This window comes from Microtus oregoni, unplaced genomic scaffold (assembly GCF_018167655.1).
Source record: "Microtus oregoni isolate MIOR12 unplaced genomic scaffold, Mior012 000005F_ref0000423, whole genome shotgun sequence".
Taxonomy (NCBI): Eukaryota; Metazoa; Chordata; class Mammalia; order Rodentia; family Cricetidae; genus Microtus; species Microtus oregoni.
In genome coordinates, this window is record NW_024543064.1 from 46,286,514 (window position 1) to 46,314,347 (window position 27,834).

The window sequence follows — 27,834 nt, forward strand, 5'->3', positions numbered from 1 at the left end:
CTTAATGAGCCACAGGTTATCTGAAATTAAACAACTGCTGGAAATGGGAAGGGCCCAGAATGAAACCCTGGGATATAAACATCCCCCAACAAAATGGGAAAAGGATCAAGGACGCTAGGGAACAATGGGGCTAGCACAAGATCCAGGAACACCATTAAATTCAGTCATTTTCTCCAAGATGTTGAACCAAACTCTGTGCCTATTCAAGATAGTGCACAAAGATGTCCTAACAGATAAAAATATAAGCAGAGAGACTAGCTGAAATGACAGAATTAATACTAAACATCCAACAGATCAGAAAGCTCCTTAGAGGAAGGCAAATGCCGCCGCCACATCTGGCGTGTTGGTTTTAAGAGTCCCATTCTGGCGGAAGCCTCACTTCTGTCCCCCGAAGTTGCACACGATATATATATATATATATATATATATATATATATATATATATATATATACCAACCTACATAAGAATTGGTAAGATGCCCACATGAGTAAGAACTGTTATGAATAAGACCTACCAAAATAAAACATTCATTGATCCAACAGGCATGTGCCAGCCGCTTTTATAGAAACAAATCAAAACCACAAGGGATCTTGTCCTTACGGAGTATGCAAGTCATTGATCAATGTTCATATACTCCCGACAACAGCAAGGGAAGGTTGCTATCCTGATGGGGAGTCTGGGGTTTTATATAACAACTTACCTAAGGTCACAGAACTTGTAACTGGTAAAAACGGAATTCGAATCCAATTCTGTATATTTCCAAAGTCTGAGCACTCAACTCCTTGGCTGACTCTCTCCTGTTAGCCATAGCAACAGCAGATTCTAATGAGGGCCAGCATGCCAACTGCCCTGCAATCTTTCCAAATGGAGGCATGCTCTGTTGTTTGTGCTAAAAAGACTGCACTGAACCAAGAGCTCACCCCACTGCATACCAAGTGCCCACCAACTGGAGTCTAAATTTATCTAAAATGTGTTAATCAGATATGTATTAAGCTAACTTAGACTATTTCATAGTGACATAAAATATGACACAGATTTGCCTTCAAGAACCCTCCCTGGCAAGAAAAGCATGCAAGTGTATTATATCGAATCATAGCACAATTAGGCATTCAAAGGTAAATCCAGGATGGCACGGAGAGTGCTGCAAACACTCACAGGGTCCCAGAGGAGGAGATGCTGGCTCCTGAGTAGAATCTCAAGCAGCTAGAATTAGGGAAGAAAGAGGAAGTGGAGTGGGAAAGCACTGACGTGCTCTGGGGAGAGAGGATGACGTGCAGGAAAGTGAGAGACAGCTTGGTGTTTGAGGAATTGAAGTATTTTAGCAGAAAGGAGATGTGTTTGTACCATGCTTTGTTGGTGTGTCTGTGTAGAAGGGACTTGGGACAGGATGGACACTGGACAATGTACTGAGCTGTCAACTCTGTAGCCATGTAAAACAGGGGAGAGGATGAGGCAATAGAACCAAATAGAAATGCCAGATGTCACATGTGTGGCAAGGCTTAAGTCGGTTTCCCAGAACACGTAGACATGTGGGAACTGAGTCTTGATGTCATTCATGCTTAAAAAGAAGAATGAAAACCTCTGGTCTACTCTGCACTCTGTTTGGGGAGTGTGCAGAGCCTTTGGGATACCTACCGTCCAAATAGTCCTTCAGGAGTCAGAAGCTCCCAGGACCAAACCAGTCTTACTTTCTTAATCATTTTCTTCTTTCAGTCCATGAGCCATTTGAACTCTCAGGTGGTTCTACAGATACAATCTAGTATCAAGGATATATATTTCTGATAAGACACAGATATTTCCACTTTAAGGAACCAATGAGAAAATATAGACACAAAGTGAAGTTGTAGTAATTCCAAGAAAGTCTGAAACCTGTTGAAAGTTCTCGGACTCAGTGATGTTTTCCAGCAAGTGAGTCACCCAGGAGCAGAGCCAAGGCCTGAGTCACACAGCAAATCCTGCACATCACCTTTGTCCTCTGTTCCTTCACGGGGCTTCCCCTAGAAATTCCTTTTGCAATTATTCCTTATTTTCTCCCCTAATTTAGCCTGTCTCTTGCCAGGTTCTCCATTCTTTGATTTTTCCTTTACTGTATTTCATTTTGGTTTTTTTTCCTCTTCTTCTGTCTGATGACCCAAAATTCACAAAAATGTAGACAAAATACAAAGAAAATATACGTAAAATGTGGATTTGAAAAGAATTTAAGATTTATTTTTATATGCATACTACTGACCCATTTTGAAAGTACAGGGGACAAAGAGAAAATTGATGAAAGTGGCTTAATGAATATTTTTTTAACAAAATTATCTGACTAATTTGGACTCTAAAGCTGAAGGAGACTCAGAGAAACAAATACAAAATTCACTTTGGGCCTAAGCAAATTAGGTTTTGTGGCCACTGTCAGGAGAGTGCCCAAAAAAGTGGTGTCTAGTTGGCCAGCACACACACCCATTTAGGAATAAGCATCAGAGATTGACTCTAAAATTGACTATTTCCCAACTCAACTGATCTATCTTCTTTAAAAATTACTTCATCTCTCTTCTGTAAGGTATAAACATGGACCCCATTGGGTGGAGCCATTACTGAACCAGAGACTTTTTGAAGCTGATAAAAAATTTGAGAGGATATTTGGTTTAGAGTTCTCAAGCCGATGACTGGAAACAGCCCACCTGGCTACCTTGAAGAATTAGTTGGCATCTTGGTTGAAATGTTCGTACTAAGAGGATTTTGTTAAATTATACTTTCTTTGGTTTCTTTCATGTTTCAGACTTTTAAAAAATATATCAAAGTTTTATTAAGTTGCCTACAGAACTTGAACATCACTGTTGTGTTCCAAATCCCCATGGCATAGGCCAGGAGAATGGTTCAGAGATGGTGAATGGCTTTGGCCCAAGAGTGTCTCCATCAACCTGATGCACTATGTGTAATGTATGTAATAGTACTCAGTAAATCTTAAATCCAATCACCTTTAAAATGGCCATGAAGGAAAAGAGTGAGGGAAAACGTTGAAGGCAAGGAAGACCCCACTGAGCTAGTCTTATAGCCCATGTTTGCAGGGGAGGGGCATCTCCAGGGGTACTTCAGACCTTGGCTTCTCTTCCTGTCCTTTCAGATGCTCTTCCAAGACCTCTAGAGCAGGCTATTGCTGCATGGCAAGATGTTTGTGTCAGCAGGCAGAGTGAAAACACAGAGGATTTCCTTAAAGTCCCATGTGTTCTTCCCTCCTTCCCCATCTGACCTCAAGAACCCCAGAAAGGTAATTTTGTGAAGCTCTGGTGTGTAAATGAGAAAACCTGAATCATTGTATGTCACAACAGAAACCACTAAGCCAAATGCCACAGACCAGATTACCATGTCATCCTCAAATAGGTTGTTATGGCAGGCCTGGGCATCGGGGGTCACCAGAATCTCTAGCCGAAGTTGCTTTCAGCTCACCCTCAAGGCAAGCTCTGGCTTTCTGCAAACAGCAGTACATAAAGTCATTTAGAACTTATCCCAGGTTCACTGAACTTAATATGGGACAGAAAAGCAGTAGAAATACTTATGCTCCTTTTCCCATGATGGAGAGGTAGAGTGCTTTGGGTGGTTTAAGGTACTGACCATATCTGTAAAACAGAGGAAGGGGGGTAAGTGAGAGGATTATCTGAGCCAGTGGACTCTCAAAACTGAGAAAAGAGTACATGAGAAATGGCACAAGTTTTTAAATTATGTCTTTTTATTGATCTTAGTGATCAGAATTCCAGAATGTTCTTTAACTTTCCAGCTCATTCCATTCAGTAACAGTAGATAACAAGGAATGACCAGCTGCCATCTAGCATGTGCTCTGTGTTCGTGGTTCTATCTTTTTTTTTAACAGTAACTACATTTTCAGATGGTAAGTGGCGAAGCTGTGATTAATATCCATGGTCAACTGTCTACAAATAATGGCTTGCCTTCCAAGGGGCCTAAGTATATGTGACCTTGGACCAAGTTACTTAATTTCCTTCTATCACATTTCTTTTATGTTAAAACTGGGGCCAGACATAGCCTGCCTAAGCGTTTGTTAGACGTGAACTCATAAAGTGCTGCTCATGGATGGTCACAGCTGAGTACTCAATCAGCTACTGATTTCCATTAGTATTGCAGGCACAGCAGCGTCCACTGGAAGATTTCATTATCATCATCTTCATATGCTAGGTCAGGAAGAGCATTGCACGATCAAAGCCATTTGCTCAGTGGTTCTGAAGCACTCGTTTACAGAAGAATCAAGCAGCGTTATTTCAAAGTGCGGATTCCCCAGTCCTTGCACAGAAACTCAAACCTCGTCTTCAGTCCTAGTGAGCACCATTGGACTCTGATTATGCATGGAAATGGAGGGCTTCCATACGAGCCTTCATTTACAGACAACCTCTTAGGCCACATCACCCGACTGTGACTTGTTGCCAAAAGTTTACCATCAGGAGAGCCACAGCTGACCTAGGTGGATCAGATACCTAGAAGTGAGTACAACTCTTCTGACTGACCTCAGTTATCAGGAATTTGTTGTAAAGATCAAATTTCAATTTGAAATTACACGGTAGGAAAAGATCAGGTTGTGGCTTGTCCCCAGAGCCCCTGCTGCTTAGCGTGGGCTACGTCACCTGTGCCAGCACATTTGACTTGAGGGGGAAATTTTCCCAGCCCAGGTCACCGGGCTCACACAAAAACAACAAACCGCAAGCTTTCCACTTTACCAGGCTCTCATAAGAAGGAAATATGGGAAAAAAAAATCCACTAATTCTCCAACCACCTCCAATGAATTAATCTCTTATTTAGAGAACATGGGAAAAGAGAACCCAGTTTTAATAGAGCTGGAGATGACGAGAGCTTTCCGGAGTACGTTTTATAGAACGGCAGCACTACATGATAACATGAAGAAATGAAGAACAGCTTGAGCTGGCAAGGATGCTTCTTGCTGAACGAGCCTGAATCCTGGAGCCTGCTTTCTACTCTTGCCTTCTCCACTTGCACAGCTTTTTAGCTCTAGGAAAATATTTAATCTCTCTAAAGTTCAGTCTTCTTATCTGTGAAGAGAAGATTCCAAGGAAACCAAGCTCACTTGTTGTTTTAAATGTCAACGGAGATGCTGTCCAGGAAAACGCTCAGCTCAGCTCCTCACACAAGTACACATTCAGGAGACGTTAGCTGCCGCTATCAGAACATATAGAAGCATTTTGCATCAAGTAGAGATTCTAATTCCTCCACATCCACGAAATCTTGGCCTTGAAGAATGAAGGTAGTAAATACTTGGTGGAGAAAGGACACTTGCTACTAAGAGAAGCCTGGCAAGGTTGACCAGATGGTGTCTAGCCTAGACTTCCTGTAGGAATAAAAGTTAAAAGCATTCAGTCCATTGCTAGCATCCTCTGGGTGGTTCTGTAGCTCTACATATTTCTTTCATGTATGTTACAGTTTCCCCTGCTGAACAGTGTGTGTGTGTGTGTGTGTGTGTGTGTGTGTGTGTGTGTAGTATGTTTTGTGGAAGGTTCCCTGTAGCTAAGCCTACAAAGCAGCTCTATGAACATACACTAAGGGTAGGAATGACAGTGTACTCCATCATTACTCCTGGCATTGGAAACTGCCCACACCTTCAAACAGCACCAATCAAGTCAGTCCACCGAAGTGTGATTGCTGAATCCAGAGTAAATCCCTTGTATTTGGGGTTGAATTCATCTTATTTTTTTTTTATTTAAGATCACAAATGGACTCTCAACTCTGCCTGGAAGACTCATTATTCCAATGCTTCTCCTAAGTCTTTGTTTCCCCCCAATAGAATTTAATATACCCGTTAAAGTATGAGTAATAAAATTCGTAGATGCTTCTTGTTCTTCCAATTTTTTTTCTGTGTATTGACTACTGATTGGCTTTAATACGCTCTGAACTGCTTATGGTGGCCTAAAGGCCCTACATGATGTGTCTGTGATCATTTGCCATCAACTCCTTTTGTACTGGATGGCACACTCCATTCCACACCAGCCGTCCTTCTCACCTATGCCATCCTCAAGGCTCTAGACATTGCTCTTCATGCTTCCTTCTTAGCCACCTGTCATCTGTTAAAGTCACTTCCTCAGAGACCCTTCTCCATTCCCTTATATGGACTCTTTCACCTCCTCCTGTCTTTCAAAGCACTCAATAAAATCACATGATCTTGCTTATACTGTTTACCCTGCTTGGTTCAAATAAAGATCCTTTCTACTCAGTTACCAATGATTCACAAAATGCCCTGGATCTCTGCTAATACTTTACAAATGAAATGGGTTGTTAAATCAGTAACTCTTCAGTGTTCATCTAGCTGAGCAGTTGAAACCATAGCATGGAATGAGAGCTCTGCCAAATAGACTTCAAAAACGGGACCGTAACAAATTCCTCTTCAAGAAACCAGACCCTGGTTCTGGGGGGTCTGCCATCAGGTTTTGGAGATGTTCCCTCTACAAACTGCTTGCCCCTGCTGTCTTATCCCTAGACCAGGTACAGTTTGTTTTTGATAAAACTCTCTTTGCATTGCTAGATCACAAAGTAGTCTTGCCCTTCAGAGACCCCTTGTACCAATTCATTTTTTTATTCTATTGTATGCACTTATTATAGGCCAGGAAGCAGAAAGGAAATGGAGCAAACATAGAACTCTTTACCACATGTTCAACACTTTTTATGCCTGTTCTATTATTAACATGCATTTATTTTTCTGGAAAAATCAGTGTTCTATTTATCTTTACTTAATAAGTATGTTCAGAGAACATATCATGTGCCTGCCTAAGAACCATATAAATATTCATTTAGTCCTCTTAACAAACCTAAGAGGTAGGGAGTATTATTATCATTATTTCATAGTGAAACTGGGGCAGAAATGAGTCATTTGATGAATAGATAGAGCTAATAAACTGAGGGACCAGAATTTAGGCACAGGCAAGAAAGCTGGACTCTTCATTCCTAGCCAGGGCTGGAAGTCATCTTTCAACTCCCAAGAAGCAGAGTTGATTATTACTGTTCTGGGAGAAAGAATGTTGGCTTGGAGGCTAACTCTGCCAGGGTTATGCCATTAATTTATGTGTTCATAAATATTTATAGCGAGGTTATTCAACACTAGACATTGTGCTGGCTTCAAAGATATGCAGTGTTTCACCAGACACCATCCTAGGGGATTTTATGATCAAAATAATGCATGGTGATGGGGGACCCCGACATGGGAACTCACAGCCTCTCTATTATCACTTCTGAGACTTCAGTCAAACTGTTGAGTTGCAGCTATGAATTCGGCATGCTGGGAGAGGAGGTGGGGCAGCTCTATAAGTCTTCACCGAGGAAGGAAGCCACCACTTACCACTTTTACTGCCATTTAAAGATAAATGTGTCATATTTTAGTATCATCCGCATGTGTGTTAACTGTAATCTCCTTGAGGACTGAGACTAATTTGGTATTGTTCACAGTGCTCAGGATCCTGTCACACACTGACAGCGTCCAAGAAGGGGCCTTTGAATGACTTGTGACTGGCTGGGTTCTTAACATCAGCTAACAAAGCTGGCAGTATTCGTCTGGCTATGTTGGGGATTTCTGTGAGCTACTTGAAGCTTGAACGTTTAGTCACCATGGCAGTCACACAATAGCCTTTCCTGTCTCTTTGGGGACAGTGACTCAAAGAATAAATGTCATCAAAAACAGAGAGAGTACAGAATTCTCTTTACCAGGTGGGCTAAGTCCCATGTATTTCCAGAGTCAACATTGTCCTCCCCAAAAACCTCACAGCCCCCCCACACTTGTTACAAAACCCTCTAGAACAAAGAGTCCTGAGTGAAACCTTGGATTATCTCATCTTTTTTTTTATTTTTATTTTTTAAATTTATTTATTTATTAAGGATTTCTGCCTCGTCCCCACAACCGCTTCCCATTTCCCTCCCCCTCCCCCGATCAAGTCCCCCTCCCTCATCTGCTCGAAGAGCAATCAGGGTTCCCTGACCTGTGGGAAGCCCAAGGACTGCCCACCTCTATCCAGGTCTCGTAAGGTGAGCATTCAAACTGCCTAGGCTCCCACAAAGCCAGTACGTGCAGTAGGATCAAAAACCCACTGCAATTGTTCTTGAATTCTCAGTATTCCTCATTGTCCGCTATGTTCAGCTAGTAAAACACTATCCTGAGTGAGGTAAGCCAGACCCAAAAAGAGGAACATGGGATGTACTCACTCATATTTGGTTTCTAGCCATAAATAAAGGACATTGAGCTTATAATTCATGTTCCTAGAGAAGCTAAATAAGGTGAATCCAAAGACAAACACATAGGCATCCTCAGGAATATTAACCTTCATCAGGCGATGAAAGGAGACAGAGACAGAGACCCACACGGGAGCACCGGACAGAAATCTCAAGGTCCAAATCAGGAGCAGAAGGAGACGGAGCACGAGCAAGGAACTCAGGACCACAAGGGGTGCACCCACACACTAAGACAATGGGGATGTTCTATTGGGATCACACCAAGGCCAGCTGGCCTAGGTCTGAAAAAGCATGGGATAAATCCGGATTATCTCATCTTTATGATGCTAAAACAGGAGAACTGTGAATCTTCGTATTATTTTTCACCAATGCAGTGGGACACACTAATTCTCTCTCTCTCTCTCTCTCTCTCTCTCTCTCTCTCTCTCTCTCTCTCTGTGTGTGTGTGTGTGTGTGTGTGTGTGTGTTTGTGTGTGTGTGTGTGTGTGTGTAGTGATGAAAACAAACTCACTCATACACAGATCTAACGCCACTGTTTGCCAGGCTGTATATTTGTTTTGGGAAATGTGCATTTATTAATAATAAAGTCTCACAATGTGGCGGGCACATCAGGGCCACAATGTATCAGTCATAGGAGGTAATACAGGAAAAAACCCATTAACTCACCTGGGCTGGTATCTGCCAAGGCCACAGGCTATGTTTCTTCCTTCTGAGTTTGAATTGCGTTTCATAATTAAGGTGAAATGCTAGCTGTGCTCCCTTACCTGATTCATAACTATTCAGTGCAGCACACACTATGATGGGAAAATATTTAAAAAAAAATACGGAAAGTTATAATTCCTTATAACTTCAGCTCATGACCCCAAATAGACCCTTCTGTCATATTTACACAGGAAGAAACATTGACTAATAGGCTTCAGTTACCAAAAGCACGTGGCGTCTCCTGTGGAGACTCACAGCCAAAGGAAGACAAACCACCCTTATTTATTTAAGATTTATTTATTTAACCTGCTGGCGGGGCTGGTTTGTTGGATTTGGTTTTACATCCTGGATCATGTAGTTTATGATGGGAAAGAGTATCAGCTGTTTGCTGAAGGCAAAGAAGACTCCAGCTCTTTGGCTTCCATTCACAGAATGCTGGGCTTTGTTGGAGACCCGAAAAGGCAGCAGCTGGAGGGATTGGCCCTTCCTGCCTCCATCTTCTTCTCCTTCTCCTTCTTCTTCTTACCTCCTTCCTCTTCTGGCAAAACTTCTGGTCCAGCCTCGACCACTGTACATGACCTCATTTCTTCTCATATCTTCCCTCTTCATCTAACCAACTACTGCCCAGCTCTGAGTGGGTTATAAGTGTTTGATAGCCAACCTCACACTTTCCTTCTATCTCATGTAAGATAAATATGCACCCTATGCTTAAATTAGCTATCATAGTCCTATTGTCTTGTCGGGAGAATGCAGAATGAACAGTGACCAGAGACATGGGCTCAGGAATGTGCAGCAGGAGTTCGGATCCTGCCTCCACTTCTTTACAGTGAAAATGTTTGGGAAGCCAATATCCTCATCTGTAAAATGAGAATCCGAATAGTGCTTACTTCCCACATCTGCTTTGGGTGCTTGGAACAATACTAGTGAGGCAGATTTTATGTATCAATGATGCCACCTTTCCAGGTATAAAATTCAGTGTTTTTTTAAAGCAGTTTTACTATGTTGATTAATCCTTACCCTAATATTATCTCTCATATACATTAATTGGTATGTAATAAATGCATAATAACCTACTAGCCCCAAGCAAATAGAGTTCTGTCTTCCTTCATAGTTTTGCCTTTTCAGAATGTTTCAAATAAGGAGAGACACATACTATACACAACCCACAGCTGACCTCCTTTCCTGACCATCACAGTTTTTAGAATCCTCTATATTGTAGGAGCACACATTTCTAGGCTGTTTCTTATTGATAAAGGCAGTGGCACTGTTTTATTATAACACCTTCTGTATGGTTCCTAACCACTAGACAGATAGATTGCAACTTGAGTTTATTAAGAAAAAGAATGGTGCTGATATTTGTGTTCAAGACTTTGTGTAGATAAACACCTACAGTTCCCTCATATGGTTGTTTACAATTAGAATTGGTGAGCTAAGTGGCCTTAAAGAATGTGCGTGCATGAGTGTGTATGTGTGTTAATGAATGCATAGGTGTGTGTGTGTGTGTGTGTGTGTGTGTGTGTGTGATCTTGAATTTCTGATCTTTTAACCTCCACCCACTGAGTGTTAGAATTCCAGGTATGTGCCACCATGCAGTGTTGGGAATTGAACCCAGGTGCCTCACGTATGATAGGCAAGCATTCCATCATCCATGCTACATCCCCAGGTCTGAATGCTTGACTTATGAGAATTCCCGGTGTAGCTTTGAGTCTTAAGCATTGCACAATAGTAGCCTCATGTAATGATGACACTCAAGAGACAACAGATAAAACATGTAGTTCCTGTTGCTGTTGCTCTTGGGTTGTCTCACTGCTTAAAGTAAGTGAGAAGGCTATGGCTCAGAAATGGTTAGGGACTTGTCCAAGAACACACTGCTAATAGGTTGATGAACTGGGATCCAACTTTGTCATGTCTTCTGATTCCTTCTGGTTCTGTTGCTAGTCACAGTAGTCAACATTGTAGCCTCTACTCCAAGAAAGCACAGTTCCAATGGCATAAATGCCTGCTAAACAAATGTAAGTGGATCACTGCATATAAAGGAATACCCCAGTTTCTATCCTGGGTGTATAAAGCCCTCTGGTATATTCCTATTCATCCTTACTGCCCCAACTCCCACCATTGCCAACCTTCCCTAACTTTTCCTTTCGTGCCTCTGCAGATGTCTTCCAGTCCAAAAATAATCCCCACTCTTGTGGCTTCTATATATGTTTCTTATGTTTCAGCATGATCTGCTTTTTAAAGTTTGAATTTACGAACCCATACCATTCCTTAAGGTAGAGTACAAAGCATCTCTCCTCTACTTTTCTTTCCTAATAGCAGAGTATATCTCCTCTACTTTTCTTCTCCCAACAGCCCTGGCAAAACCTATGTTCTCCTAGTCCCTTTGCTCATGATAGATGGTCAGTCAATGTGTTGGCTTGGGCTGGAATAACTGAAAAATTCACCTGTAGAAATATATGCCCTAGCAATAGAAATCCTAATTTTTAAAATTTAGTAACCTCTATTTACGAATTCTTTAGAACAGCCTCGTACAGAGTATTATTTATCCTAGATAAGGCTAGGATTTCTAGTTGGCATCTGTGCTTCCGTGGAAATTTACTCATGTTTTTATCACAGTTCATTACATACCACCTTGTGCATTCTCCGTAAGACTGGGAGCTCTCCATGGAAGACATTGTGTCTTACTCATCCTGTATCTGCATTAAGCAACACAATGGTTCATTCATGTTGCAGTGAGTTCTCAGTAGGGGCAAATGGGTAAACAATCGAGAGGGTGAGTGATGGAGAAAATGAATCTCTTTCTCTGACACGGAAACATCACAGCCAGGTGATACTCTCTTGTCTGACCTCAGAGTTCTAAAAGAGGCTTAAGCACCTGCGTGAAGGCCTCTGCTGTTCTCAAATAGAAGAGCTATAAATAGGAAATGAACAAGTCGAATAACCTCATTTTGATAATAGGATTCTATACAAAATACTAAATACTCCACTGGAAAAGACTCGGTTCTGATAAACACTTTCAGAAAACAGCAGGATACAAAATTAACATACAAAACTCAGCAGCCTTCCTGTACAGCAACAATCAACATGTTAAGGAGAATTCTGGAAAACAGTCCCATTCACAATTTTCTAAATCAACCAAGCAAGCAAGCACACACCCCCTCCGCTTGTAATCAACCTAACCAATCATGTGGCTCACCTTTATGATGAAAAGTTTGAAATACTCCACAAGGAAATGGAAGGAGACACTACAGGAAGGAAAGACCTCCCACATTCATAGATTGGAAGAATTAGTATTGTGAGAATGTGCATCCCACCAAAAGAAATTATAAATTTGGTCCAATACTCATTAAAATCCCAACAAGATTCTTCATGTGCAAAAATGCAATTGCATCGAAAATACAATCTTAAGATTAACATGGAAGCAAAAAGACCTAGAACATCCAAAGTAATCTAAGCAAAATAAACAATGGGAGAAGTATCACCACTTCTGGATTTAAGTTCTACTACAGAGCCATAGTAACACAACTAGCATGATACTGGCATAAAAGCAAACATCCAGATCAATAGATTTGTATGTCTATATTTATTTATTTATCAATAAATAAATGAATAGATTTAGATGTAAACACACACAGCTACATCCACATGAGTTTTGACAAAGAGGCCAAAAACATACATCGGGGAGAAGACAACCTTTTCAATGAATAGTTTTGACAAAACTGGGTATTCACATATAGAAGAGTAAGTCTGGATGCTTATCTCTTACTCTGTTCAAAGTGAATGCCAAATGAATCAAAGACATTAACATAAGATCTGAAACTGATAGGAAAAAGTAGAGAAAAGACTTCAAGATAGCTAAGGACTTTCTGAACAGAACTCCAGTCACTCAGGAAATAAAGCCATGGCACCTCATGAAATTCAAAAGCTTCTGTATAGCAAAGGACCTAGCTAATTGGGTGATGATATTGCTTATAGAATGGGAGAAAATAATTTGATAACTATATATCTGATAGAGGCCTACTATCTTGTGTATACATGGAACTCAAATAACTAAACAAATAATCAGACAACTGGACCAATGAATGGACTAGAGAAATGGGCAGTTCTCAAATAGAGAAATACAATGACCTTTAAATCACACATACAGACATACAAGTTCAGGCTTAGTAACCATTAGTGAGATGCAAATCAAAATGACATTGAGATTCCATCTCACCTTAGAATGACAGGTACAAAGACTACCAATACCAACAAATGCTGGTGTGGATGCCAGTAGAAGGGAAATTTTGCACACTGCTGGTGGAAGTGTAAGCTGTACCAGAACAAACGAAGTAAGTATTGAGGGTCTTCAGAATTATCAAAATGGATCAGCCTTATGGCCTAGCTAAACTTCTCATGGCTATTTATCCAAAGGGCTCCTGGCAACTGATCACAGAGACACAGGCACATCAATGCTGGCTGCAGTACCACTCACTACGGCTAAGTTATGGAGCACAGACACAGAGGAGCAATAAGGAAAATGAGGTATGGATGCACAATGGAAATTTCTTTGAATGAGAAAGAAAAATGAAGTTTCATCATTTGCAGAAAAATTAGATAAACCTGGAGATAATGAGATTGAGGGAATTGAGCCTGTCTCAGAAAGACATAGCGGACAATGAGGGCTACTGAGAACTCAAGAACAATGGCAATGGGTTTCTGATCCTACTGCACGTACTGGCTTTGTGGGAGCCTAGGCAGTTTGGATGCCCACCTTACTAGACCTGGATGGAGGTGGGGGTTCCTTGGACTTCCCACAGGGCAGGGAACCCTGATTGCTCTTTGGGCTGAGGAGGGAGGGAGACTTGATCGGGGGAGGGGGAGGGAAATGGGAGGCGGTGGCGGGGAAGAGACAGAAATCTTTAATAAATAAATAAATTTAAAAAAAGAAAGACAAACACTCCATTTTTTTTCACATGTGGCTCCTAGATTGTGTCTCATGTAAATCAGGTATGTACGTGTGACTTGAAAGCAGAAGTAGAACCTTCTAGAGGAGCGAGGGAGGTAATGGAGGGGAATGGCAAGAACGGAAAGGGAAGGAAATATGTTCAACAAGATTGCTCGTATGAAAATGTCCTATTTAACACAATACCATGCAATGCAATTTATTATATGCAATGAAATTTGGAATAATTTTTTAAAAAAGAGGAAACTTTCTCCTCTTTCTATTCAGTCCTGAGGGTTCCTCTTTAAGATAAATCAGCTGATTAGTAAATATACATGTGGCCTGTTTCCTTTCCAATTCTTTACCTTCTTCTTTACCAAGAAGAAAAGGAGAAGGGGGAGGAGGGAAAGGGGGAAGAGGAATAATTATTTAATAATCACTTATTAAGTGATCAAAGTTCAGTTTCAACTTTTCAAGACCCAAGGCACATGGGGGCTGATACGCACATACAGTCACAGCAATAATAAAGATGATTCTGTCATAATCCTCTGACTGGCACTATTTAAATGGTTCTACATGAAACAGCCCATTCAGTCCCGTAATAATTCAGAGAGGAGGGTTTAAAAGAGAAGGAAATGAAGATGCAGAGGCCGAGGTTTGGGGAAGGCATGAGGAGTAACACTCCTGAAAGCAGAACCTGCATCTCTGGTTCCAGAATCTCAAGTTCAGGGGTAGCGCATACTTCCCCCTGTGGTTTGCCTAGCACATGTAGGCACTTGATGGACGTCTACTGGTTAATTGCTTTGGCTACACTTAGGATTGGGAAAATACTAAGGACATAATGCGTTGTGGGAAAGTGGTGTGATTTATGGTGGGAGGAGGTGGAAGAGGACCAAGGCTTGGGGGCAGGGAATGCATCTTGAGTGTGAACTCTGAAAGCCCCAGTTACTAACCCATGAGCTGTTCTTGTCTGACAAAGAATTACCCATCGTGACACCCACACACTACTGTTTCTGGGTCAGGGGCCATTTTGGCAGTTTGAAGGCTCTGTAAAATTTGATTCTAGAGTCAAAGCTTCAAACTATTGCCAAATAAAACAACGACTAAGGACTTAGGAGGGTTAAAACATTTACCTCGAGTCATATACGTGATTGGTATCAGCACCAAAATGTCAGTTTCCCAAGTTCCAGCCCAGTGCTCTTTTAATTAAGTTACACAGTTTCATCTGAGTTAGGGAAGTTGACAGAACAAAGTATTCAAAATGGGACTTTCCAGGGCCTGTCTAGAATTGGATGAGTGCCTCCCTATGTCCCTGTAAGGCACACCCTAGTTTCACTGCAGATCTGAAATCTAAGTCTCTCCTTCTGATGTCAGATGTCAGGGTACTGCGTAAGCAGCGGGTCACACTCTGCCATGTCCTAAACACTCTGTCCCACTTCTTTTCCTGCTGGGACAGCCTTCCTCAAATCCTCAATCTTCAATGAAGGGATTTACTACAGAGAGAGAGAGAGAGAGAGAGAGAGGGAGGGAGGGAGGGAGGGAGGGAGAAAGGGAGGGAGGGAAATATATAGAGAGAAATAGAGAGAGAGAGAAATAGAGAGAGATGAGAGGAACAGTCACCCCCATTGGCTTAATTCTGTTAAGAGGAGAGAAATACAGAGACAGAAACCCACATTGGAGCACAGGACTGAAATCTCAAGGTCCAAATCAGGAGCAGAAGGAGAGAGAGCACGAGCAAGGAACTCAGGATCGCGAGGGGTGCACCCACACACTGAGACAATGGGGATGTTCTACTGGGAACTCACCAAGACCAGCTGGCCTGGGTCTGGAAAAGCCTGGGATAAAACCGGACTCTCTGAACATAGCGGACAATGAGGACTACTGAGAACTCAAGAACAATGGCAATGGGTTTTTGATCCTACTGCACGCACTGGCTTTGTGGGAGCCTAGGCAGTTTGGATGCTCAACTTACTAGACCTGGATGGAGGTGGGGGTTCCTTGGACTTTCCACAGGACAGGGAACCCTGATTGCTTTTCGGGCTGAGGGGGGGGGGACTTAATTGGGGGAGGGGGAGGAAATTGGGAGGCGGTGGCGGGGAAGAGACAGAAATCTTTAATAAATAAATAAATTTAAAAAAAAGAGGAGAGAAATACAAAAGAACAAAAGGTATCACCTCTAAATTTTCTCCTTTTCTAGACTCTGGAAGCAAAAGCACACTCAGTGTAGTTGAAGCATTGACGAGTGCTGTCCAGAGAAAGCCAGGATTGAACAGCAGATGTGAACTTGCTCATGAGAAAGCTCACGCCTTTCTGAAAGGTGCCCGTGGGCACATCACCTCTCACTATGAGATTTGTGCCAAGTATGTAGGGATCAGAGCGAAATGCTAGACTTCAGGTCTTAGCTATATCACCTGCTAACTGAATGTGCCTTTGCTGAATCACCTTTGCTGAGGTATAGTTTTATTGGTTATTGAATGGAATTAGGTATTGACCTTGTGATTGTTGAGGTGAATAAGACAGAGTTCCTAACAGCAAATACCATACTTAGTAAGTTTCCCTGACACTACGTTAACACATCTTTGCCAGCGCCTTGTGTTTCAAGCCAAAATTTGGAAAGAAAGAATACACGCAGAGAGCAGAATAGAATTTAAGTGGATTTATCAAACCAGAGTTCTGCCATCCATAACCATAATACAGGAGTGTTTCCTTCCGCATGAGTCTACCCAGAAATCTGAGAAGCGGGATAGTAAGCGATCCACCAACACATTTGCAAAGTGGACAAGAGAAGCATTCCTGCTGCAGAGGAAGAGGAGGTGGAGGCAAATGTCTTCAGAACTAGAGCAAAACAGGTCTCTTAAGACCTGAAGACAAGGCAAGACCTAGGGGCAAAGAACATGGTGAGCGGCTGACTCATTAAAGCCACAGACAGCTCCCGCAATCGTGCCTGCTCTGTAACCTGCTGAGGCAGTCCTTCATCAAAAGACAACCTGGAGGTGAGAATGGGGGCCTATGTCTGTAATCCCACTAGTGCTGAGATGGAGGATCATGAGTTCCCGAAGAGCTACATAGCAAGACCCTGTCTTTAAAAAAAAATAGGAGCGAGGTGAGGCAAAGAGGGAGGAATGTGGTGTCCAGGTGTGTGTCCATCTGTGGTGTCTGCTGTGAATGCGGCAGGTGATATATCCCAGGCCTTCTCTGAAAGGCAGACACCGTCCTGTGATGTTGTGTGCATCTCTGTGGTTGCGGGCTGGGAACTACGGTAAATACAAGTCTGCAATTGGCTTGGGAGAGAAGGCCGAAGGTAGTGTGCTCTGCAAAGGGCCAGGGTCATTCTGAGTGACAGGAACATACGACCCAGAGGATGCACGCTGATAAGGGTGTTTGCTCAGCTCTGAAAAGGAAGAAATCTGAAGAATCACTTTCTAACTCAGGCTGGAATGCAAATTTCCAAACGCCGAGAGAGGGTATAGACCTTTCCACTTTACACCCTATCCTGATCAACTTAGCAGTGTGCACAAACAGGACCCGTCAGCCCCTCTAACCTCCCCCAAGACATTCCTTGCCAAATTAACCTTTTAGAGATAACCGATCTCAAGTGAGTTTTCAGTAATTAGTTCTGAGGTCCGGGAAGTGGTTTCTGGTAAAGCTGAAGCCCCGGGGTTTCATGATCGGCTGCCCAAGCAGAGTGGAAGGTGAGAACAGCAATGCTCCTGTCAGACCTTGGCTAATGCACGTACTGTCCAGGTGTGCAAATACAAGGCTGTGTACGCCTGGCTGTGCACGTCTCCCTCTGATATCTGGCACAGTGCCATGAGCTGGGATTGAAGCAAGATGTCAGGCACGTGGAGATTTTCATTTCCCTTGACTTTAAATATCTAAATTATAGCAAGAGAAGAGTCATTGCAGACTGACTTCTCTTGAGTCGGGTTGTTTACATTAGTGGCTGGCGGGTGGGTGTCTGTGATAAACGGGTTTGAGGTGTCAACTTGGCTGGGCTGCGTGGTACCCGTTACCTAACCAGTAACTGGTAGTGAATTGCTGTACAGCTATGTTGTACATGAGGATGAATCCGAATTGGGAAACTGAAATTAAAGAAGACCTCGTCTATTCAGTCCTCGTGCAAACTCAAGATCAGGATCTGAGTCTTATTTATGAGAACATCCCTTCTTCCTTCCTAAAAGATATTGCTTAAGAAATCTGTATAGAGCGATGGGAGGAGAGAGGGCAGACCTGGTCCCATGTAAGATGAATGAACGGAGCAGCTACCCACAGCAGGCAGAGGGAGAAGACTTGCCAAAGGCAGCAATTTGAATGGCTTGCTTTTAGAGAACTATCCAGAAGGAAACCAGGAAGAGTGAGGGCCAAGGGAGCAGGAGGGAAGGAGTGGACGGCCTTGAGAGAAGACAGCTGAACTTTCTGTGAAAGGGAAGAAAAATGGAAAGGTCTATCACTGGGAGCAGAGACCTATTATGTTGACAAAATTCTTCTGTAGAATGCTTGTTTTCTCCTAGAACAAGAAAGTCACAGACCAGTTTTAGGCACATCTGTGCACATACGCACAGCAGCAGCTGCCGTAAGCAGACATGGAGCTGTCTATAAGGGTACCTACCCTGGGAAGCTGCAAGAAGAAGTAAAACCAAGCTTGACAGCCAGTCACCGAATACCTAGAAGACTGGAGCTTACGAATGTGTGAAGAGTCTCTTCCGGTCCAGGGCCACACGCTTCCTTCCGGTGAGTGTTTACTTAGCTGTGTTAGGTAGGCTCTTCTGAGGGATAGTTAGGTCTTCTGAGGCCCTGTCCTTCCTGAGACTGAGGATGGGCAACTCAGAAGCTTGGGCTTATCTCGAGTTCCTACAGAGATAGTTACAAAGCCAAAGAGAATGAAAAGGCCCTTCCTTGGTGTCAGTTTCTGACCATGTAGATGGCAGTCCCAAGCTTTTGAAACTAATTGTACCCCACAGACATTGTTTCAAGTTCCCCAAAGTTATCACAGCTGGACAGTTGCCAAGTCCCGCAGGCTCTCTGTCACTGAGAGAAATTTCTTCCTCCTCCAGATGTACCCTGGCTCAAGGAAGTCCGCTTTGGGGCTGGCAAAGGTGCTTGCTGTCAAGCCTGACAATCTAAGCGCAATTCCAGGTTTTCACAAAAACGGAAGGAGAGATCATCTGTAATTTATCTCAATTTCATGAGTGAGCATGCACACAGGCACACAGACATGTGCACAAGCACACAAACACATGTGCACAAACATTACACACACACACACCCCAAATAAATAACTGTGATAAATGTTTTAAAATGAAAAAAAAAAAAGCCACACCACCAATTAGCATTATTTAGTGCCTTTGGTGAGCCTGGCGCTACATTCAACTCTTTACATACAATCGACTCGTTCTGATCTTATGATGATCCATTGTTCAGATTAGAAAACAAAGACCCAGACATGTTGAGTAACTCATTTGTAACCAGAGAGAGAGAGAGAGAGAGAGAGAGAGAGAGAGAGAGAGAGAGAGATTATCTGCACAGGTACTTATATTGGACTCTTATACACACTGCTGGAGAGTGTGAAGTAAAATGATGGTGGGCTGAGTATTACGGTGGAGGAGATCCAGACCCCAGGTCCTGCCAATCAATCTACTCTGGGGCTCAGATTGAAATTTTGTGTTTAAAATTCAAATTATCACATGCCAGTCTCATTCTCAAAATCTCTCCATGACACTCAAGTAAGCTGACAATAAAGTTTACATATCTTCCATAATCAAAATGTGCTATACCCTCCTGTTCTGTCTTGTTCCTCACTGGGGCAGTAGCAACTGGGTCTGTGTGTGAAGTGCCTGGTTTCTCGCTCAGCGACCATCCAACCAGCTTCTGTTCAGTCTTCAGGTCTCAAGTTCAAGGTCACTGATTGGTGAAGATCTTCCTTGTGTCTCAATCTCCTCCCGTCCCCATAGTAACAGACGACAACAATTAGAGGAAGTGATAAATAATGCTAGGTGACAGAGAGCATTATAAATGATTTCCATATAAAGACTCATTTAAACGTTGCCATAGCGCTGACAAATTTTAGCATGGTTCCTACTTTTACATGTGAAAACCATTGGAGCAAAGACACAGCATCATGTGCCTCCCTGCATTACAGATACCAAACTGTGCAGCGGTGCATGTTTTCAGGAAGTGTGTGCTGGACCGTAAACAGCTGGGCAGGGGCTACTGCATGCAGCAGTCTGTAGGTGGGAACAATGCGGCAGGGCTCAAGAGGAAAGAACACAGGCTTTCTTTTAAAAAAAAAAAAACAATGTTTTCTTTACATCATTCTAAAATGAACATGTATACGTACGCGCTTGACTGTCTGTGGGCACGTATATGTGAACTGAGGTGCCTTGAACTCCAGAAGAGGGCTTTGGAGTCTTTGGAGCCTGGAGGTCTTTTGCAAGCTTCTAACTGCTGAGTCAAGTCCCCACCCTTTACAAACAGATGTTCTTCCTATTATGTTTTAATTATGTATAAAGGTGTGAGCGTGTATGTGTGAGTGCAGGGATCATGGGATTCCAAGACACAAAGATCTAGATTTCAGTTCTGCCTTAATGCTTGTCAACCTGTCCTGAAGAAGCCTGGGCTCTCCCCCAAGTTCTCCTCTCAATCTGTGAGTAACAATACCTGAAAAAACAATAGGCAGCAGATAATAGATCCAGAGGACCCCACAGAGGGACTGCCCCTAGGAATAACTGCTACGAGATCCTTCTTCTCTTGCTGGCAGAGGCAGGCATGCAGGGCTTTGGAAATATCTCATGCTATCTAGACTCCCGCCCCTGGAAATGTGAAGGCCAGAGTATATTTGTGGGTTCACACCAGCATCTGTTGTGGCTGCCTCTTCTGGTTCAGTGAGTCAGATGACCAGCACGGCCTTAGTTGACTTTATAGACAAAGTGAAGAAGGGAATAGGAGATGTACCCAGCGCTCTATCACTCTTGGTCCTTATCAACAGCTCTGGCCGGGAGGAAGTCAAGACAATAAACTCAGATCCAGTGAGCTCTGCTGTCTGTCCTCTATTTCAAAGGGGACAGTCCCTACTTTGTTTCTCTTCTCTCCAGTGAGACACTTCCCTGAAATGCTCCTGGCTTCTCAGAACAGCTCGAGAAACACTGCACAGCGATTAGCAATGAGGCAGACAGCATCCTGTCTCCAGGATCATGCCATCTCTGGGATGTTGGGATACTTAGAAGGTGACCTTTCTTCCTTTGCTTTGCTTTGGCCTAGAAATTTTTCCCTTTCATCCTTTTGCAGGCTGAGTTTGATTTTCCCCTGTGGAGAGGGGAAGGGAGGCAAAATATGTCTGAGGGTGCTTGCCCTGTCCCAGCAGTAGGTAAAGGGGGGGTTGCTGTCTTTCTAGAAGTCACCCACTTCCTTCCATGCTGGGCTCTGCCAGTGGGATTATTTTTGTCTGCAAAGGGTAGCTCTGAGCTGGCTTCAACGTCTACTCCCTGTTCAGCTGCCTGAGCTGGAAAAACCTGTGTCTAGAAAGGTGTGTGTCAATCCTCAAGGCTGGATTTAAACACAGTTGCAGCGAGCTGTGTGACTATTCTCAGGCTAGCTCACATCCTCCTGGGTTTGTGCAAGAAAATGCTCAGATAACTAAGGTCTAACTTATCAGAGTCCACAGCCATTTGCCCTTCTTGGCAGTTTGCTTTTAAGGGTCATAGCCAGACTCGGTATCCTGTCATGTTCTCTACCAGCTCATTCTCCCTCCGGCTCCTCATCTTTCTAATATATATTTAGAGAACCCTGTCTTCCACTCCAAATCTACTTCTGCATCACCAGATCTTTTATGGCAGCAGGAGGCAAGTGTTTTAAACTAAGAAAGCTTTCCTTCGGGTCATACAGCATTCCCCATCACCTTCAGGAGACATATTCCAAGATCCCAGGACATGGCAAAGACTGCAGGGATTGCTCAACAGACCGACGGGTGCTATTTGTTCTTATGCACGAATACCTGGGATGACGTTTCATTTATAAGTTAGGCATAGCCAGAGATCAGCAGCAGTAAACAATAAAATAGAACAGTTAGCGTGGCAAGCTGAGTTGGGATTACTTGAAGACAGGCACTGTGATGGACAGCACTGTATCCAATCTCCCAACCCAGAGGGTAACTAAGGCAGTAACGGGCAAGTGGAATATACAGCCTGGATCTGCTGAAAGAACCGCTGACTCATGGCGGGCAGGATGGGTCAGGAGCATACACAGTTTCATTACAACATTCAGAAGGGCATGAGACTGAAAACTTATGAATTTCCCCCCAATGGAATTTTCAGTTTATTACTTCTGGACCAGGTTGACCAAGGATAACTGAAACCTTCAAAAGTGAAACTGCAGATTAGGGGGAGAGGGTTACTGTATTAGTGTGGATGGGAAGTCAACCAGAACCTTTCTGTTCAGGTTCCCTACTGATAACTGAAGCCCTGGGTTCTTAGCTTCCACACACGAATGGATCAACGGCTACGGTGCCACACAAGGCATGCTAAGATCTCATGATGCATGCTATAGAAGGCCAATTGCAATTCTGCCATTTTCTGATTGTTTTGCCTGTGTCAGGTCATTTAATCCTTATAAGTAGCCAACAGAGCATGTCCACTTTGTATTTTAATTAGAAGGTGAGACACACAAGATGAAGTAACTTGTCCTGGGGTCACAAGGTGGTAGAGGTGTAGTTTGGAATGGCTACTCCAGCTCACTGGTCCTGTTCCACACAACCTTCCTTTATTTACTTAAAAAAACAATTTCAAGTAGAGAATGATTTGTCCAAGAGACTGATCCAGATTCCTAACTCAATTAACTTCAATATGCTATTAAGTAGCCTCTTTGTGCCAGGCACTGCGGTGGGTAGAAAGAATGCTATGGTTTAATATGGTAAGCTCCGTGTATTTAGTCAGTTTCTTTCCTTCTATTTCTTTTAACTTTGTCATTTCTCTCCAAAGTGAAAGAATAGAGTTCACTTCATGTGCCTTAAAGGTCACATGCAATCTATGTTAGCCAAGGATGTCAGGCCTGAGCACACGTCCTGAGAGCCAGTAGGGTGAGGCAAGCCTGAACAAAGCCAAGGAAGCGAAACACCTCTGCCCTTCCAATAGCTTGGATTTGAGCTTGGGCAATCATTCACTGGTCCTTTTTCATTCCACAGACATTTATTGGGCATCTGTTATGTTTTACATTCTTAGTTGGGAGGATAAGACAAGAGGATTTGTATATGAATTTGGGGTGCTCGTGGTTTAGTGGAGGATAAAACAAGATATCTCAAATACTATTTTGAGTTTTTGAGATACTAATGAAGAGTTTTTGAGACAATAATTGGATAGGATTTGAGAGGGGGACATTCTAAAGATGACAGATAAGTAGAATCTTACAGGATAAAACATGCATGCTCCAGATGGAGATGGATGAGTTAGGTGATGTTTTCTAAACACATTCTGTATACTAGGCCTGAGATCAAAGCTGTGTGTTTATTTGAATCATCACTCTAGAAGCCAAGAAGCAGGAAACATATGCAGCCTTGGGAGAACAGTCAATGTGGGAAGTCAGGAGGCAGGACGCTGACATGTTGATCTCAAACAGCCAAGCAAGGTAGGGGTGGGGCAATGATAAGGCTGGGACAGAGAAGGATTTAGGAGCAGAGTTCTGAGAGCCAACAAGTCTGCTAAGAAGGCTGGATCTTAAAGACCAGGAAGACACAAATCAGGAAAACAGTCAAAGAACACAGACAAACACACAGACACATACACACAACACAATATACACATATAAACACAGATGTATACACACAGAGAAACCATACACACATATACACATGCACACACGTATACACATAAACACATTAAACATACATAAACACAGACATACACACACACATACCATCCCAAAACAAGACAAAGTAACAGTAAAAGAACCTTTATCTAGGTTTAGAAGAAGCATTGTAGAACCAGAAAGATGGATGGGTTCAAATAGGCAAAGATTGCGGACAACAGACCACTTCGGAAGGTCACCATAATGTTTTGGGTACAGGACATAAAGTCCTTTCCTGCCGGAGAGAAGGGGAGACTCGAAGCTGGCTATCCTGGGAGGGGGGAGAAAAATGGGTGCTGGTGACAGTGTTCTCCTGAACTACAGGAGAAAGGACAGGAAGGGCATGGAATCTGGGTCTCCAGATGAATCAAGCGGGGTCACCCAATGTTTCAAGCATACCCCTAGCACTAAATAAAGGAAGGGGACAATCTGTGGAATGGAGGGACAAGTGTTGAAGTGAGAAATGGGTTCTACTGCCTGTATGGTAGATGATGAGGGCAGGTCTAAAGAAGGTAGTTTTCTGGCTCTGAGCCTCAGTGGTGCAAGGGTCCAGGTGTGGGGTGAGTCTTTGGCAGCCATTCCAACTGCAGCTCAGGTAAACAGAGCCATCAGGCATTCCCAGCAAGAGGCAGCTATGTCCTGAAGGGTTTTCTCTGACAGGCCTGGAAGCTGCATGACCAGGCTTGAGGCAGGCAGCAGCTGGGGTTTGGGAGGACACAGGCACGTGGCTAGCCTCCTGTGGGTGCATGGCTGCAGAAGAGGCAGCCACGAGAAACAGTTTGCCTTCCCTGCCGCCTCCTCCACCCTTTGCTACAGAATCTCGGTGGCATAGCATGGTGCCAGCGGCAGAAAAATTGATTCAGAGGTGAGGGCGGCAGTGTTGAGCCATGCAGAGGCAGCAGAAAAAGGCAAGTGTGTGTGTGTGTGTGTGTGTGTGTGTGTGTGTGTGTGAAGGAAACTGTTTATTTAAGGGTCCATACATCAAATACAATGTCAGTAGCAGACGACAGTGATTTGTCTAGACAATGTATGCCACTGAAATAACATCAAGATGGGCTAAATGGAGCAAAAGGCGAGACTCCTTTTTCAAAGGGGACTATCTTCCTCTACGGTCTCAATTACAGGAGATACTTTGGTGCACAAAACATTTAGGCAACAATATCTGGGTGTCTTTTGGAGTCTACTGTAACCAAAGAGAAAGAAAGGCCGGAACTAAAATGCAAAGAACAAAAAGAAACTGTTTGGAGACAGGTCGGCTCCACTGTAAACTTTTCCTTTTCTCTCATAGCAAAACCTGATGGTTGTCTTTGAAAAAAAAAAGTGTCTGTATCTAGGTCCCTGGCAGTGATTTGCCTCTGGGAGGGCCAGCAATCTATTTAATGACTCCATTGACGTCAATCGCATAACTGAAATACTTACTAACATGCATGATTCCAGCTTTCAGGGGGAGGGGGTGGATAGTGTCTCTCAGTAGCGTGAAAACACGATGTGGACTCCTGAGGAATGGACTTAGCTCTTTCTGCAAGTACTGAGAGACTAGATGCTGCTGGTCCCCCGGTCCCATTTAATATGAGGAGAAAGTTTTCCTGCTAAATGAAGAAATTAATTCTGCACAAGTCAAAGCAGCCATTAATAAGCAAGACATTATTTTTGGCTCTGTTTGCTCGGGAGAAACATTTTAGCCATTCACACGTTAGCTGACATACTAATGATTTTTGTAGTTACCTGTACTTAATTTTAGTTATATACGAAATAATTGCAAATCAATGCAGACAGCTCAGTGTTTGTGTTTTGGGGCAAACTTTTACAGGATGTCTATTTTAGACAAAAGAGGTTCTTTCAAACCATTTAGGGAACGCAGCCAAAAACTGTGCAGTTTTTCTATGCAGTTATATTCTATGGTTTTGTTTTGTGTATAAGCTCTTTACACATTCACAGTGTGGAGTTAAGCAGATTGTCCCAGAGATTCAGGCCACACCCATCTTTCCAAACACTGAAGAAAATGCCTGTTCTTTTTCATTTTCCCCTTTTCTTTTTGCATTTTCCTCCAGGATAGCCTTTATTCTGAGTGTTCAGAACCTTTGATTAGATGATTGATCTTGTTTCTGTTTGCTCACATGGTAATCCTGCCTGACGCTTCTTGCTCAATGCAGAAACCAAGCAAAGGTTGGGTTTGTGCTGGCCTTCCTTTCTCGTCATCCGACACGGATGGGATCAGCTTTCAAGCCATAGCTGTCCTCAGCCAGAGGTCCTCAGAGGGACCGCTGCCTGCCTGCGTCAGTCTTCTCGCATCCTAGACCCTGTGAATTCTAGCACAGCCTTGACCATCTGAGTGGATCAGGCCTCGAGCCCCTTCTCTATTTCTTGAACAAAATGAGCCTCTGCCACAATTACGTAGATCTCAGAAACAGTCAAAGCAAAGTGAAGACACATGAGGAGTCATGTGGAGAAATAGGTTCCCTGAGAGGAAGCCTCTTCTTGGCCTTATCAACTGGTAGCGTCATCCTTTCCCGTGTGACCCTGAAGTCTAGTAGAAGACTTGGGCTCTCCAGAGCCTGGGAAGAACCTTAATTAAGGCTGTTGCTGGGAGAGGTCAGCACATTTCACGCTTTACTGGAAGAATTACGCTTTCTCGTCCTAGCTTTCCAAATACAATCTTTGCCTTGAAATAAATTTTAATTGACTCCTGTTGAAATCTCACCACAGTTAATGCTGTGGACACCCAGGCTGAGGCAGACGCTGTGTCTGTGGTGGTCTGGCCTGGGGACCTCCAAGCAGTTAGCTCTTTGGTGATGGCGTTGACATAGTTGGTGGCTATTTCACATGATCCATCAACTTCTGGGTTACTTTAAAAACATAAGGTCTATTCCAAGGGGCGACATTCACAACTTTTAAAGCCAGTGGTACATTTTAGAAGAAATATTATCATAGGGCACCCTACTCCACACATCACTCTGGCTGCTACCCACCACTGTATAAGATACATCTTGGTGTAAATCGAGTCATTTTGTGTGACTCAGACGTGAGAGGTATTAAAAGCAACATTTCTCTCATCCTTTCATGTAGGAAAAAAAAATCCTTCTGCAAAGGCAGTGAGTGGCCCCTTAGTCATTTATCTCCTCAGTAGGTTCTTTAATTACATTGTCACAGACACAGATGAGATGCGTGCAAGAGCCCGGGACAGAGGGTATGGAGAAAGTGAGACAGTTTTCACGTAATCACACTTATGAATAATACACCCTGATTTATTTTTCCAATTATCTGATATGTTTGCAGTCTTCCATTTTGAATATGTCCAGGTGAAATGACATGAGTTCCTGCCTTGTTTCAGACCCCCCCCCCCACCCCTTTTTATTCTATTTTTTTCCCTTTCTGTTTTAATCCTATACAGGAAAAGCTAAGAATTCATGCATTCAAAAGAAAGTGATTATGTTGTGTAAGTTGAGCTGCTCATTAACCTCAGCCTTCGGATTTTCAGCACACTCATGAGGCTCTACTGTGACCTCCCCAACCTGTGTGCACAGGCTTCAGAACTGCTCATTCTGGGTTTAGCTCTCATTATTGTTTGGGGGCTTCCCCACTTCATCGGCAGAATGTCACCTTCGTAGGCTTTACTCTTTCTATTCAAGACCTGCATGGAGACACCCCAGCCCCTTCTAATTCTAGTAAACAACACAGACTATGGAAACAAAACAAAGCAGAAGTGAATACTTTCCCTAGACACAGAGATACCAACTCATTACTACCTCTATGGGAATTTTCCTTCCAAGTCCAACTTTTACATGGTTCTGGCTAGTTTGATATTTACTGTGCTCCTACTATGCAGAAATAGTTTATCACATTCTGACCTCAAAGAGAAAAGAAAGGTTCAGCCTCTGCCTTCAGGAGCCCAGATTCCCACTGGAAAAGGTACAGTGCCAAGGAACCAGAGTTCATTTGGGAATTAAGAGTGTTGCCACGCACAAAACAAGAGCAATCATGCAAAATCCAAACGACAGGACTTTTCTGTTGAGCCCCAAGGGCTGAGAATCGCCTTGGCCCAACAGCAGGAGCAAAGGTGTCTCACACTGAGAGATCCCCTCACCCAGAGTTCTGATTGTTCAGTAACAATCACAGTGAGTGTAGGAATCTCATCTGTGTTGGGAGAATTCACTTTCGT

At 43.1% G+C, this 27,834-nt stretch overlaps 1 protein-coding gene across 5 annotated transcripts in view; it reads right to left on the bottom strand.

Annotated features, from left to right (window-relative positions):
* The window catches only part of Pde4b (phosphodiesterase 4B), a 524,499-nt gene that overhangs the window by 74,014 nt on the left and 422,651 nt on the right, over positions 1 to 27,834 (bottom strand). The gene's annotated exons all lie outside the window — the stretch shown is intronic.